At 49.0% G+C, this 13,180-nt stretch overlaps 4 non-coding genes across 4 annotated transcripts; all 4 read right to left on the reverse strand.

Annotated features, from left to right (window-relative positions):
• Positions 1-5,231: 5,231 nt before the first annotated feature.
• LOC130306011 (U2 spliceosomal RNA) lies at positions 5,232-5,422 on the reverse strand. Its single transcript, XR_008855413.1, has one exon. It is a non-coding gene; the product is annotated as a U2 spliceosomal RNA (small nuclear RNA).
• A 2,086-nt stretch (positions 5,423-7,508) lies between these two features.
• On the reverse strand, positions 7,509-7,699 carry LOC130306012 (U2 spliceosomal RNA). The gene has a single exon (XR_008855414.1). It is a non-coding gene; the product is annotated as a U2 spliceosomal RNA (small nuclear RNA).
• A 2,089-nt stretch (positions 7,700-9,788) lies between these two features.
• On the reverse strand, positions 9,789-9,979 carry LOC130305991 (U2 spliceosomal RNA). Its single transcript, XR_008855393.1, has one exon. It is a non-coding gene; the product is annotated as a U2 spliceosomal RNA (small nuclear RNA).
• Positions 9,980-12,043: 2,064 nt separating this feature from the next.
• LOC130306014 (U2 spliceosomal RNA) lies at positions 12,044-12,234 on the reverse strand. Its single transcript, XR_008855416.1, has one exon. It is a non-coding gene; the product is annotated as a U2 spliceosomal RNA (small nuclear RNA).
• Positions 12,235-13,180: the final 946 nt, after the last annotated feature.

Genomic DNA, 13,180 nt, shown 5'->3' on the forward strand with positions numbered 1-13,180 from the left:
AACCGTGAAAGGGGCGGGCCCAACAAGGTCCCCTTCATGGGCACTATCACTGCTTGCTGTCAGGGAGGCTGCCAGACAATTTTCCATGCACACTCTGGGCTGGGGGGCAGTCAACCACCAGTACACACAGCAGAACCTAAACCCATACCATTATTGCTAAGCAGCAAGACAGGGGCCCATTGCACTCCCACGGGGCCTTTTTAAATGCAATCCATAACCCGGATTTGCCAGGAACCCTTCTTACTCCTCCTACTTGCATGTGACACTGGGCTTAGGATCTGCATAGGAAACACACACACAAGCACACACCTACCTTTGTTGCCTGCAGATGCCTCCTTGGCTGTCCCCAAACGGTATCAAACCAACACCCACGGGAAGCTGTAAGCATAGAGGACATGCCTGCACCCCATTGGACTTACCTGTGTGGGTTAAATCCGGGTTATTTGACAACCTATGGCGGTGATGGTTCTGCTCAGGCAGAGCAGTGCTGATGCTCCTCATAAAGCTGTCGCTGCTGTGAAGGTTCTAGGTGACATCACAAATCCCTTTGGTTACATACACAACAAAGCTGGGTTGTTGTTGTTTACACTCTGCAAGGCCTGTGGAAGTGAGTGACATCATAGCACTGTAGTTCTGAGGGTTCAAGATGGATGCAACAATCTCCTGTTGCTTCTATGAAGGCCGTAATAGACGACATCACCAAACAGCTCCATAGTCACATACACAGCAAAGGAGAGATGTTGTTTACACCTAGTGATGTCAGTGGTATTGAGTGACATCACAGCACAGTGCTAAGGCTCCTGGGCCTGGACACAGCAGCGGCTGCAATATCTCAACGGAGAATACGTTTATATCTATGTGTGTGTGTGCGCATATATATATATATATATATATATATATATATATATATATATATATATTTCTCCGCCGAAATCACTTTTAAACCCATTTCCACCTTTTTTTCCCTTCTCTTCCTCTTACTTTTTTTTCACGTTTTTTTACGTTTTTCTCCTTTTCGCCTCTTTTCTGGGCGTATTATTCTTCTTTTTCTTCTTTTTTTTCGTCTAATGCATACCTGTCACGATGCCGGCTGGCAGGAGGTGGATCCTCTGTGCCAGAGAGGGATTGGCGAGGACCGCGCTAGTGGACCGGTTCTAAGCCACTACAGGTTTTCACCAGAGCCCGCCGCAAAGCGGGATGGTCTTGCTGCGGCGGTAGTGACCAGGTCGTATCCACTAGCAACGGCTCACCTCTCTGGCTGCTGAAGATACTGAAGAAAGGCGAGGTACAAGGGAGTAGGCAGTAGCAAGGTCGGACGTAGCAGAAGGTCGGGGGCAGGCGGCAAGGTTCGTAGTCAGGGGAGATAGCAAAGGTACTGGTACACAGGCTATAAAACACACAATACGCTTTCACAAGGCACAAGGGCAACAAGATCCGGCAAGGGAGTGCAAGGGAGGAGACTAGATATAGCCAGGAAACAGGTGGGAACCAATTAAGCTAATTGGGCCAGGCACCAATCATTGGTGCACTGGCCCTTTAAGTCTCAGGGAGCTGGCGCGCGCGCGCCCTAGAGAGCGGAGCCGCGCGCGCCAGCACATGACAGCAGGGGACGGGAACGGGTAAGTGACCTGGGATGCGATTCGCGAGCGGGCGCGTCCCGCTGTGCGAATCGCATCCCCAACGGCCATGACAGAGCAGCGCTCCCGGTCAGCGGGACTGACCGGGGAGCTGCAGGGAAAGAGACGCCGTGAGCGCTCCGGGGAGGAGCGGGGACCCGGAGCGCTAGGCGTAACAGTACCCCCCCCCTTAGGTCTCCCCTTCTCTTTATCGGGTAACTGCCTCCCCTGGGATGAGGACACCGGGAAAGGATGGAGGGATTCCTCAACGGAAGGCAGAACCGCAGGAGTAGGAATGGGGAGAGAGGGCAGAGGGCGGGACCTGGCACGGGGCAGTGTGACACCAGGACGAGGGCCATGAGGGGACACAGAAGCTTGCCTGATGGAACTGGGAGGGGGGGAGGGGCATTTCCTGTGGCAGGCAGAGTCCTTAATGACCTTAGGGGGACCAGATACAGGAGGAACCACAGAGTTACGGCAAGGGTTACTGGGAACCGGTTTTAGACAGTTCTTGGAACAAGAGGACCCCCAACTCTTGATCTCCCCAGTGGACCAATCCAGGGTTGGGGAATGAAGTTGAAGCCAGGGAAGTCCAAGGAGAATTTCCGAGGTGCAATTGGGGAGGACCAAAAGTTCAATCTTCTCGTGGTGAGATCCGATGCTCATAAGAAGGGGCTCCGTGCGGAAACGTATGGTACAGTCCAACCTGGCTCCGTTGACCGCGGAAATGTGGAGTGGCTTGACAAGACGGGTCACCGGAATACGGAATTTATTCACAAAGGAGTCCCGAATAAAATTCCCAGAAGCTCCAGAGTCCAGGCAGGCCACGGCTGAGAGGGGAGAGCTGGCTGAAGTGGAAATCCGAACAGGTACCGTGAGACGTGGAGAAGCCGACTTGGCATCAAGAGACGCCACACCCACGAGAGCTGAGTGCGAGCGTGCGTTTCCCAGACGTGGAGGACGGATTGGGCAATCCACCAGAAAATGTTCAGTACTGGCACAGTACAGACAAAGATTCTCTTCCTTACGGCGATTCCTCTCTTCCAGGGTCAGGCGAGACCGATCCACTTGCATGGCCTCCTCGGCGGGAGGCCTAGGCGCAGATTGCAGTGGAGACTGTGGGAGAGGTGGCCAGAGATCTAAGTCTTTTTCCTGGCGGAGCTCTTGATGCCTCTCAGAAAAACGCATGTCAATGCGAGTGGCAAGATGAATGAGTTCATGCAGGCTAGCAGGAGTCTCTCGTGCGGCCAGAACATCTTTAATGTTGCTGGATAGGCCTTTTTTAAAGGTCGCGCAGAGAGCCTCATTATTCCAGGATAGTTCAGAAGCAAGAGTACGGAATTGTATGGCGTACTCGCCAACGGAGGAATTACCCTGGACCAGGTTCAGCAGGGCAGTCTCAGCAGAAGAGGCTCGGGCAGGTTCCTCAAAGACACTTCGAATTTCCGAGAAGAAGGAGTGAACAGAGGCAGTGACGGGGTCATTGCGGTCCCAGAGCGGTGTGGCCCATGACAGGGCTTTTCCAGACAGAAGGCTGACTACGAAAGCCACCTTAGACCTTTCAGTAGGAAACAGGTCCGACATCATCTCCAAGTGCAGAGAACATTGCGAAAGGAAGCCACGGCAAAACTTAGAGTCCCCATTAAATTTGTCCGGCAAAGACAGGCGGAGGCTAGGAGTGGCCACTCGCTGCGGAAGGGGTGCAGGAGCTGGCGGAGGAGATGATTGCTGATGAAGTTGCGACTGAAGTTGGTGCACAATGGTGGACATTTCTGACATCTGGTGGGTTAGATGGGCGATCTGTCGGACTTGCTGGGCGACCACCGTGGTGATATCAGAGGCAACTGGCAGGGGAACCTCAGCGGGATCCATGGCCGGATCTACTGTCACGATGCCGGCTGGCAGGAGGTGGATCCTCTGTGCCAGAGAGGGATTGGCGAGGACCGCGCTAGTGGACCGGTTCTAAGCCACTACAGGTTTTCACCAGAGCCCGCCGCAAAGCGGGATGGTCTTGCTGCGGCGGTAGTGACCAGGTCGTATCCACTAGCAACGGCTCACCTCTCTGGCTGCTGAAGATACTGAAGAAAGGCGAGGTACAAGGGAGTAGGCAGTAGCAAGGTCGGACGTAGCAGAAGGTCGGGGGCAGGCGGCAAGGTTCGTAGTCAGGGGAGATAGCAAAGGTACTGGTACACAGGCTATAAAACACACAATACGCTTTCACAAGGCACAAGGGCAACAAGATCCGGCAAGGGAGTGCAAGGGAGGAGACTAGATATAGCCAGGAAACAGGTGGGAACCAATTAAGCTAATTGGGCCAGGCACCAATCATTGGTGCACTGGCCCTTTAAGTCTCAGGGAGCTGGCGCGCGCGCGCCCTAGAGAGCGGAGCCGCGCGCGCCAGCACATGACAGCAGGGGACGGGAACGGGTAAGTGACCTGGGATGCGATTCGCGAGCGGGCGCGTCCCGCTGTGCGAATCGCATCCCCAACGGCCATGACAGAGCAGCGCTCCCGGTCAGCGGGACTGACCGGGGAGCTGCAGGGAAAGAGACGCCGTGAGCGCTCCGGGGAGGAGCGGGGACCCGGAGCGCTAGGCGTAACAATACCCCATCAGTGCAGCAATGCTTATTCAATACCGCCAGCAGATGGAGACACTGGGGGATAATTTTCTAAGGATTTATACTGATTTTTCCTGTCTGAATTTGTCGCACAGAAAGTTGCAGGCCAAATATGTGTGACATTTCTGCGACTTTAGCTTCTAGAGCATTTTTACAACATTATACATAGGTGCTGAATACATAAAAAGCGACTGTTCAGCGACAGACAAGTCGCATCGGCTGAAAGTAGGCCAGAATGTCAGTCCATGTTGGAGCAGGTTTAGATACAGTCTAAAGCATAGATCTCAAAGTCTGTGCACAGAATTTAGCAAGGGCCTCGCACCTTCTGATGCATCAGGTAGGTGCACAATAGCATAGCCTAACCCTCTGTACTTTGGTCTATATTGATGCGGGACATAGACAGCCAGCTGATGACCAATCCATTAGTGCAATGGATGGCTGGAAGCATTTGTCTTTGCCTTTGCAATACCACAGAAGCAATGCATGGTCAATGTACAGCAATGACACACCTGTGTGAACAGCCAGGAGACCCCCCCCCCCATGTTATGTTACATAGTTACATAGTTAGTACGGTCGAAAAAAGACATATGTCCATCACGTTCAACCAGGGAATTAAGGGGTAGGGGTGTGGCGCGATATTGGGGAAGGGATGAGATTTTATATTTCTTCATAAGCATTAATCTTATTTTGTCAATTAGGAACATTCAGCACCCACCCGCTATCAAGGCAGCTGCCTATCATGTCATGCCCTACCTGCACAGGTGTGCTGGCTACTCAAATGATCCAATTAAGGAGGCCATTTAGTCAGCAGCAGCAGAAGTCCTGTGCCTGGACGCTCCAACAGGGGCCAGACACAAGCAGAAGCAGAAGCAGCAGCAGCAGCACCACCTTTTGTTTTTTGGCTGCAGCAGCAGCAAGGCCCACAGGGCTGGCTAGCTGGCTAGCCAGCAAGCAGGTAGCAATGAAAGTAGGAATCTTTCTTTTTAACCCTGTAAGGGGGTGGTGCACTGTACCCGAAGATACTGCCATATCGGGTCAATGCATAGGGCGACGGAAGCAAGCTTCGAAATCGGCCCCCGTTCTCAAAAATCCATTTAATATATGGTCCCCAGATAGGGGACGTATCAGATATTAAACTGATAAGAACAGATACTACACTTGATCTTAGCCAAAAGGCCGAGAAGCGATAACCGTGAAAGGGGCGGGCCCAACAAGGTCCCCTTCATGGGCACTATCACTGCTTGCTGTCAGGGAGGCTGCCAGACAATTTTCCATGCACACTCTGGGCTGGGGGGCAGTCAACCACCAGTACACACAGCAGAACCTAAACCCATACCATTATTGCTAAGCAGCAAGACAGGGGCCCATTGCACTCCCACGGGGCCTTTTTAAATGCAATCCATAACCCGGATTTGCCAGGAACCCTTCTTACTCCTCCTACTTGCATGTGACACTGGGCTTAGGATCTGCATAGGAAACACACACACAAGCACACACCTACCTTTGTTGCCTGCAGATGCCTCCTTGGCTGTCCCCAAACGGTATCAAACCAACACCCACGGGAAGCTGTAAGCATAGAGGACATGCCTGCACCCCATTGGACTTACCTGTGTGGGTTAAATCCGGGTTATTTGACAACCTATGGCGGTGATGGTTCTGCTCAGGCAGAGCAGTGCTGATGCTCCTCATAAAGCTGTCGCTGCTGTGAAGGTTCTAGGTGACATCACAAATCCCTTTGGTTACATACACAACAAAGCTGGGTTGTTGTTGTTTACACTCTGCAAGGCCTGTGGAAGTGAGTGACATCATAGCACTGTAGTTCTGAGGGTTCAAGATGGATGCAACAATCTCCTGTTGCTTCTATGAAGGCCGTAATAGACGACATCACCAAACAGCTCCATAGTCACATACACAGCAAAGGAGAGATGTTGTTTACACCTAGTGATGTCAGTGGTATTGAGTGACATCACAGCACAGTGCTAAGGCTCCTGGGCCTGGACACAGCAGCGGCTGCAATATCTCAACGGAGAATACGTTTATATCTATGTGTGTGTGTGCGCATATATATATATATATATATATATATATATATATATATATATATTTCTCCGCCGAAATCACTTTTAAACCCATTTCCACCTTTTTTTCCCTTCTCTTCCTCTTACTTTTTTTTCACGTTTTTTTACGTTTTTCTCCTTTTCGCCTCTTTTCTGGGCGTATTATTCTTCTTTTTCTTCTTTTTTTTCGTCTAATGCATACCCCATCAGTGCAGCAATGCTTATTCAATACCGCCAGCAGATGGAGACACTGGGGGATAATTTTCTAAGGATTTATACTGATTTTTCCTGTCTGAATTTGTCGCACAGAAAGTTGCAGGCCAAATATGTGTGACATTTCTGCGACTTTAGCTTCTAGAGCATTTTTACAACATTATACATAGGTGCTGAATACATAAAAAGCGACTGTTCAGCGACAGACAAGTCGCATCGGCTGAAAGTAGGCCAGAATGTCAGTCCATGTTGGAGCAGGTTTAGATACAGTCTAAAGCATAGATCTCAAAGTCTGTGCACAGAATTTAGCAAGGGCCTCGCACCTTCTGATGCATCAGGTAGGTGCACAATAGCATAGCCTAACCCTCTGTACTTTGGTCTATATTGATGCGGGACATAGACAGCCAGCTGATGACCAATCCATTAGTGCAATGGATGGCTGGAAGCATTTGTCTTTGCCTTTGCAATACCACAGAAGCAATGCATGGTCAATGTACAGCAATGACACACCTGTGTGAACAGCCAGGAGACCCCCCCCCCCATGTTATGTTACATAGTTACATAGTTAGTACGGTCGAAAAAAGACATATGTCCATCACGTTCAACCAGGGAATTAAGGGGTAGGGGTGTGGCGCGATATTGGGGAAGGGATGAGATTTTATATTTCTTCATAAGCATTAATCTTATTTTGTCAATTAGGAACATTCAGCACCCACCCGCTATCAAGGCAGCTGCCTATCATGTCATGCCCTACCTGCACAGGTGTGCTGGCTACTCAAATGATCCAATTAAGGAGGCCATTTAGTCAGCAGCAGCAGAAGTCCTGTGCCTGGACGCTCCAACAGGGGCCAGACACAAGCAGAAGCAGAAGCAGCAGAAGCAGCAGCAGCACCACCTTTTGTTTTTTGGCTGCAGCAGCAGCAAGGCCCACAGGGCTGGCTAGCTGGCTAGCCAGCAAGCAGGTAGCAATGAAAGTAGGAATCTTTCTTTTTAACCCTGTAAGGGGGTGGTGCACTGTACCCGAAGATACTGCCATATCGGGTCAATGCATAGGGCGACGGAAGCAAGCTTCGAAATCGGCCCCCGTTCTCAAAAATCCATTTAATATATGGTCCCCAGATAGGGGACGTATCAGATATTAAACTGATAAGAACAGATACTACACTTGATCTTAGCCAAAAGGCCGAGAAGCGATAACCGTGAAAGGGGCGGGCCCAACAAGGTCCCCTTCATGGGCACTATCACTGCTTGCTGTCAGGGAGGCTGCCAGACAATTTTCCATGCACACTCTGGGCTGGGGGGCAGTCAACCACCAGTACACACAGCAGAACCTAAACCCATACCATTATTGCTAAGCAGCAAGACAGGGGCCCATTGCACTCCCACGGGGCCTTTTTAAATGCAATCCATAACCCGGATTTGCCAGGAACCCTTCTTACTCCTCCTACTTGCATGTGACACTGGGCTTAGGATCTGCATAGGAAACACACACACAAGCACACACCTACCTTTGTTGCCTGCAGATGCCTCCTTGGCTGTCCCCAAACGGTATCAAACCAACACCCACGGGAAGCTGTAAGCATAGAGGACATGCCTGCACCCCATTGGACTTACCTGTGTGGGTTAAATCCGGGTTATTTGACAACCTATGGCGGTGATGGTTCTGCTCAGGCAGAGCAGTGCTGATGCTCCTCATAAAGCTGTCGCTGCTGTGAAGGTTCTAGGTGACATCACAAATCCCTTTGGTTACATACACAACAAAGCTGGGTTGTTGTTGTTTACACTCTGCAAGGCCTGTGGAAGTGAGTGACATCATAGCACTGTAGTTCTGAGGGTTCAAGATGGATGCAACAATCTCCTGTTGCTTCTATGAAGGCCGTAATAGACGACATCACCAAACAGCTCCATAGTCACATACACAGCAAAGGAGAGATGTTGTTTACACCTAGTGATGTCAGTGGTATTGAGTGACATCACAGCACAGTGCTAAGGCTCCTGGGCCTGGACACAGCAGCGGCTGCAATATCTCAACGGAGAATACGTTTATATCTATGTGTGTGTGTGCGCATGTATATATATATATATATATATATATATATATATATATATATATTTCTCCGCCGAAATCACTTTTAAACCCATTTCCACCTTTTTTTCCCTTCTCTTCCTCTTACTTTTTTTTCACGTTTTTTTACGTTTTTCTCCTTTTCGCCTCTTTTCTGGGCGTATTATTCTTCTTTTTCTTCTTTTTTTTCGTCTAATGCATACCCCATCAGTGCAGCAATGCTTATTCAATACCGCCAGCAGATGGAGACACTGGGGGATAATTTTCTAAGGATTTATACTGATTTTTCCTGTCTGAATTTGTCGCACAGAAAGTTGCAGGCCAAATATGTGTGACATTTCTGCGACTTTAGCTTCTAGAGCATTTTTACAACATTATACATAGGTGCTGAATACATAAAAAGCGACTGTTCAGCGACAGACAAGTCGCATCGGCTGAAAGTAGGCCAGAATGTCAGTCCATGTTGGAGCAGGTTTAGATACAGTCTAAAGCATAGATCTCAAAGTCTGTGCACAGAATTTAGCAAGGGCCTCGCACCTTCTGATGCATCAGGTAGGTGCACAATAGCATAGCCTAACCCTCTGTACTTTGGTCTATATTGATGCGGGACATAGACAGCCAGCTGATGACCAATCCATTAGTGCAATGGATGGCTGGAAGCATTTGTCTTTGCCTTTGCAATACCACAGAAGCAATGCATGGTCAATGTACAGCAATGACACACCTGTGTGAACAGCCAGGAGACCCCCCCCCCCCATGTTATGTTACATAGTTACATAGTTAGTACGGTCGAAAAAAGACATATGTCCATCACGTTCAACCAGGGAATTAAGGGGTAGGGGTGTGGCGCGATATTGGGGAAGGGATGAGATTTTATATTTCTTCATAAGCATTAATCTTATTTTGTCAATTAGGAACATTCAGCACCCACCCGCTATCAAGGCAGCTGCCTATCATGTCATGCCCTACCTGCACAGGTGTGCTGGCTACTCAAATGATCCAATTAAGGAGGCCATTTAGTCAGCAGCAGCAGAAGTCCTGTGCCTGGACGCTCCAACAGGGGCCAGACACAAGCAGAAGCAGAAGCAGCAGAAGCAGCAGCAGCACCACCTTTTGTTTTTTGGCTGCAGCAGCAGCAAGGCCCACAGGGCTGGCTAGCTGGCTAGCCAGCAAGCAGGTAGCAATGAAAGTAGGAATCTTTCTTTTTAACCCTGTAAGGGGGTGGTGCACTGTACCCGAAGATACTGCCATATCGGGTCAATGCATAGGGCGACAGAAGCAAGCTTCGAAATCGGCCCCCGTTCTCAAAAATCCATTTAATATATGGTCCCCAGATAGGGGACGTATCAGATATTAAACTGATAAGAACAGATACTACACTTGATCTTAGCCAAAAGGCCGAGAAGCGATAACCGTGAAAGGGGCGGGCCCAACAAGGTCCCCTTCATGGGCACTATCACTGCTTGCTGTCAGGGAGGCTGCCAGACAATTTTCCATGCACACTCTGGGCTGGGGGGCAGTCAACCACCAGTACACACAGCAGAACCTAAACCCATACCATTATTGCTAAGCAGCAAGACAGGGGCCCATTGCACTCCCACGGGGCCTTTTTAAATGCAATCCATAACCCGGATTTGCCAGGAACCCTTCTTACTCCTCCTACTTGCATGTGACACTGGGCTTAGGATCTGCATAGGAAACACACACACAAGCACACACCTACCTTTGTTGCCTGCAGATGCCTCCTTGGCTGTCCCCAAACGGTATCAAACCAACACCCACGGGAAGCTGTAAGCATAGAGGACATGCCTGCACCCCATTGGACTTACCTGTGTGGGTTAAATCCGGGTTATTTGACAACCTATGGCGGTGATGGTTCTGCTCAGGCAGAGCAGTGCTGATGCTCCTCATAAAGCTGTCGCTGCTGTGAAGGTTCTAGGTGACATCACAAATCCCTTTGGTTACATACACAACAAAGCTGGGTTGTTGTTGTTTACACTCTGCAAGGCCTGTGGAAGTGAGTGACATCATAGCACTGTAGTTCTGAGGGTTCAAGATGGATGCAACAATCTCCTGTTGCTTCTATGAAGGCCGTAATAGACGACATCACCAAACAGCTCCATAGTCACATACACAGCAAAGGAGAGATGTTGTTTACACCTAGTGATGTCAGTGGTATTGAGTGACATCACAGCACAGTGCTAAGGCTCCTGGGCCTGGACACAGCAGCGGCTGCAATATCTCAACGGAGAATACGTTTATATCTATGTGTGTGTGTGCGCATATATATATATATATATATATTTCTCCGCCGAAATCACTTTTAAACCCATTTCCACCTTTTTTTCCCTTCTCTTCCTCTTACTTTTTTTTCACGTTTTTTTACGTTTTTCTCCTTTTCGCCTCTTTTCTGGGCGTATTATTCTTCTTTTTCTTCTTTTTTTTCGTCTAATGCATACCCCATCAGTGCAGCAATGCTTATTCAATACCGCCAGCAGATGGAGACACTGGGGGATAATTTTCTAAGGATTTATACTGATTTTTCCTGTCTGAATTTGTCGCACAGAAAGTTGCAGGCCAAATATGTGTGACATTTCTGCGACTTTAGCTTCTAGAGCATTTTTACAACATTATACATAGGTGCTGAATACATAAAAAGCGACTGTTCAGCGACAGACAAGTCGCATCGGCTGAAAGTAGGCCAGAATGTCAGTCCATGTTGGAGCAGGTTTAGATACAGTCTAAAGCATAGATCTCAAAGTCTGTGCACAGAATTTAGCAAGGGCCTCGCACCTTCTGATGCATCAGGTAGGTGCACAATAGCATAGCCTAACCCTCTGTACTTTGGTCTATATTGATGCGGGACATAGACAGCCAGCTGATGACCAATCCATTAGTGCAATGGATGGCTGGAAGCATTTGTCTTTGCCTTTGCAATACCACAGAAGCAATGCATGGTCAATGTACAGCAATGACACACCTGTGTGAACAGCCAGGAGACCCCCCCCCCCATGTTATGTTACATAGTTACATAGTTAGTACGGTCGAAAAAAGACATATGTCCATCACGTTCAACCAGGGAATTAAGGGGTAGGGGTGTGGCGCGATATTGGGGAAGGGATGAGATTTTATATTTCTTCATAAGCATTAATCTTATTTTGTCAATTAGGAACATTCAGCACCCACCCGCTATCAAGGCAGCTGCCTATCATGTCATGCCCTACCTGCACAGGTGTGCTGGCTACTCAAATGATCCAATTAAGGAGGCCATTTAGTCAGCAGCAGCAGAAGTCCTGTGCCTGGACGCTCCAACAGGGGCCAGACACAAGCAGAAGCAGAAGCAGCAGAAGCAGCAGCAGCACCACCTTTTGTTTTTTGGCTGCAGCAGCAGCAAGGCCCACAGGGCTGGCTAGCTGGCTAGCCAGCAAGCAGGTAGCAATGAAAGTAGGAATCTTTCTTTTTAACCCTGTAAGGGGGTGGTGCACTGTACCCGAAGATACTGCCATATCGGGTCAATGCATAGGGCGACGGAAGCAAGCTTCGAAATCGGCCCCCGTTCTCAAAAATCCATTTAATATATGGTCCCCAGATAGGGGACGTATCAGATATTAAACTGATAAGAACAGATACTACACTTGATCTTAGCCAAAAGGCCGAGAAGCGATAACCGTGAAAGGGGCGGGCCCAACAAGGTCCCCTTCATGGGCACTATCACTGCTTGCTGTCAGGGAGGCTGCCAGACAATTTTCCATGCACACTCTGGGCTGGGGGGCAGTCAACCACCAGTACACACAGCAGAACCTAAACCCATACCATTATTGCTAAGCAGCAAGACAGGGGCCCATTGCACTCCCACGGGGCCTTTTTAAATGCAATCCATAACCCGGATTTGCCAGGAACCCTTCTTACTCCTCCTACTTGCATGTGACACTGGGCTTAGGATCTGCATAGGAAACACACACACAAGCACACACCTACCTTTGTTGCCTGCAGATGCCTCCTTGGCTGTCCCCAAACGGTATCAAACCAACACCCACGGGAAGCTGTAAGCATAGAGGACATGCCTGCACCCCATTGGACTTACCTGTGTGGGTTAAATCCGGGTTATTTGACAACCTATGGCGGTGATGGTTCTGCTCAGGCAGAGCAGTGCTGATGCTCCTCATAAAGCTGTCGCTGCTGTGAAGGTTCTAGGTGACATCACAAATCCCTTTGGTTACATACACAACAAAGCTGGGTTGTTGTTGTTTACACTCTGCAAGGCCTGTGGAAGTGAGTGACATCATAGCACTGTAGTTCTGAGGGTTCAAGATGGATGCAACAATCTCCTGTTGCTTCTATGAAGGCCGTAATAGACGACATCACCAAACAGCTCCATAGTCACATACACAGCAAAGGAGAGATGTTGTTTACACCTAGTGATGTCAGTGGTATTGAGTGACATCACAGCACAGTGCTAAGGCTCCTGGGCCTGGACACAGCAGCGGCTGCAATATCTCAACGGAGAATACGTTTATATCTATGTGTGTGTGTGCGCATATATATATATATATATATATATATATATATATATATATATATATATATTTCTCTGCCGAAATCACTTTTAAA

Source organism: Hyla sarda, unplaced genomic scaffold, assembly GCF_029499605.1.
Source record: "Hyla sarda isolate aHylSar1 unplaced genomic scaffold, aHylSar1.hap1 scaffold_1351, whole genome shotgun sequence".
Taxonomy (NCBI): domain Eukaryota; kingdom Metazoa; phylum Chordata; class Amphibia; order Anura; family Hylidae; genus Hyla; species Hyla sarda.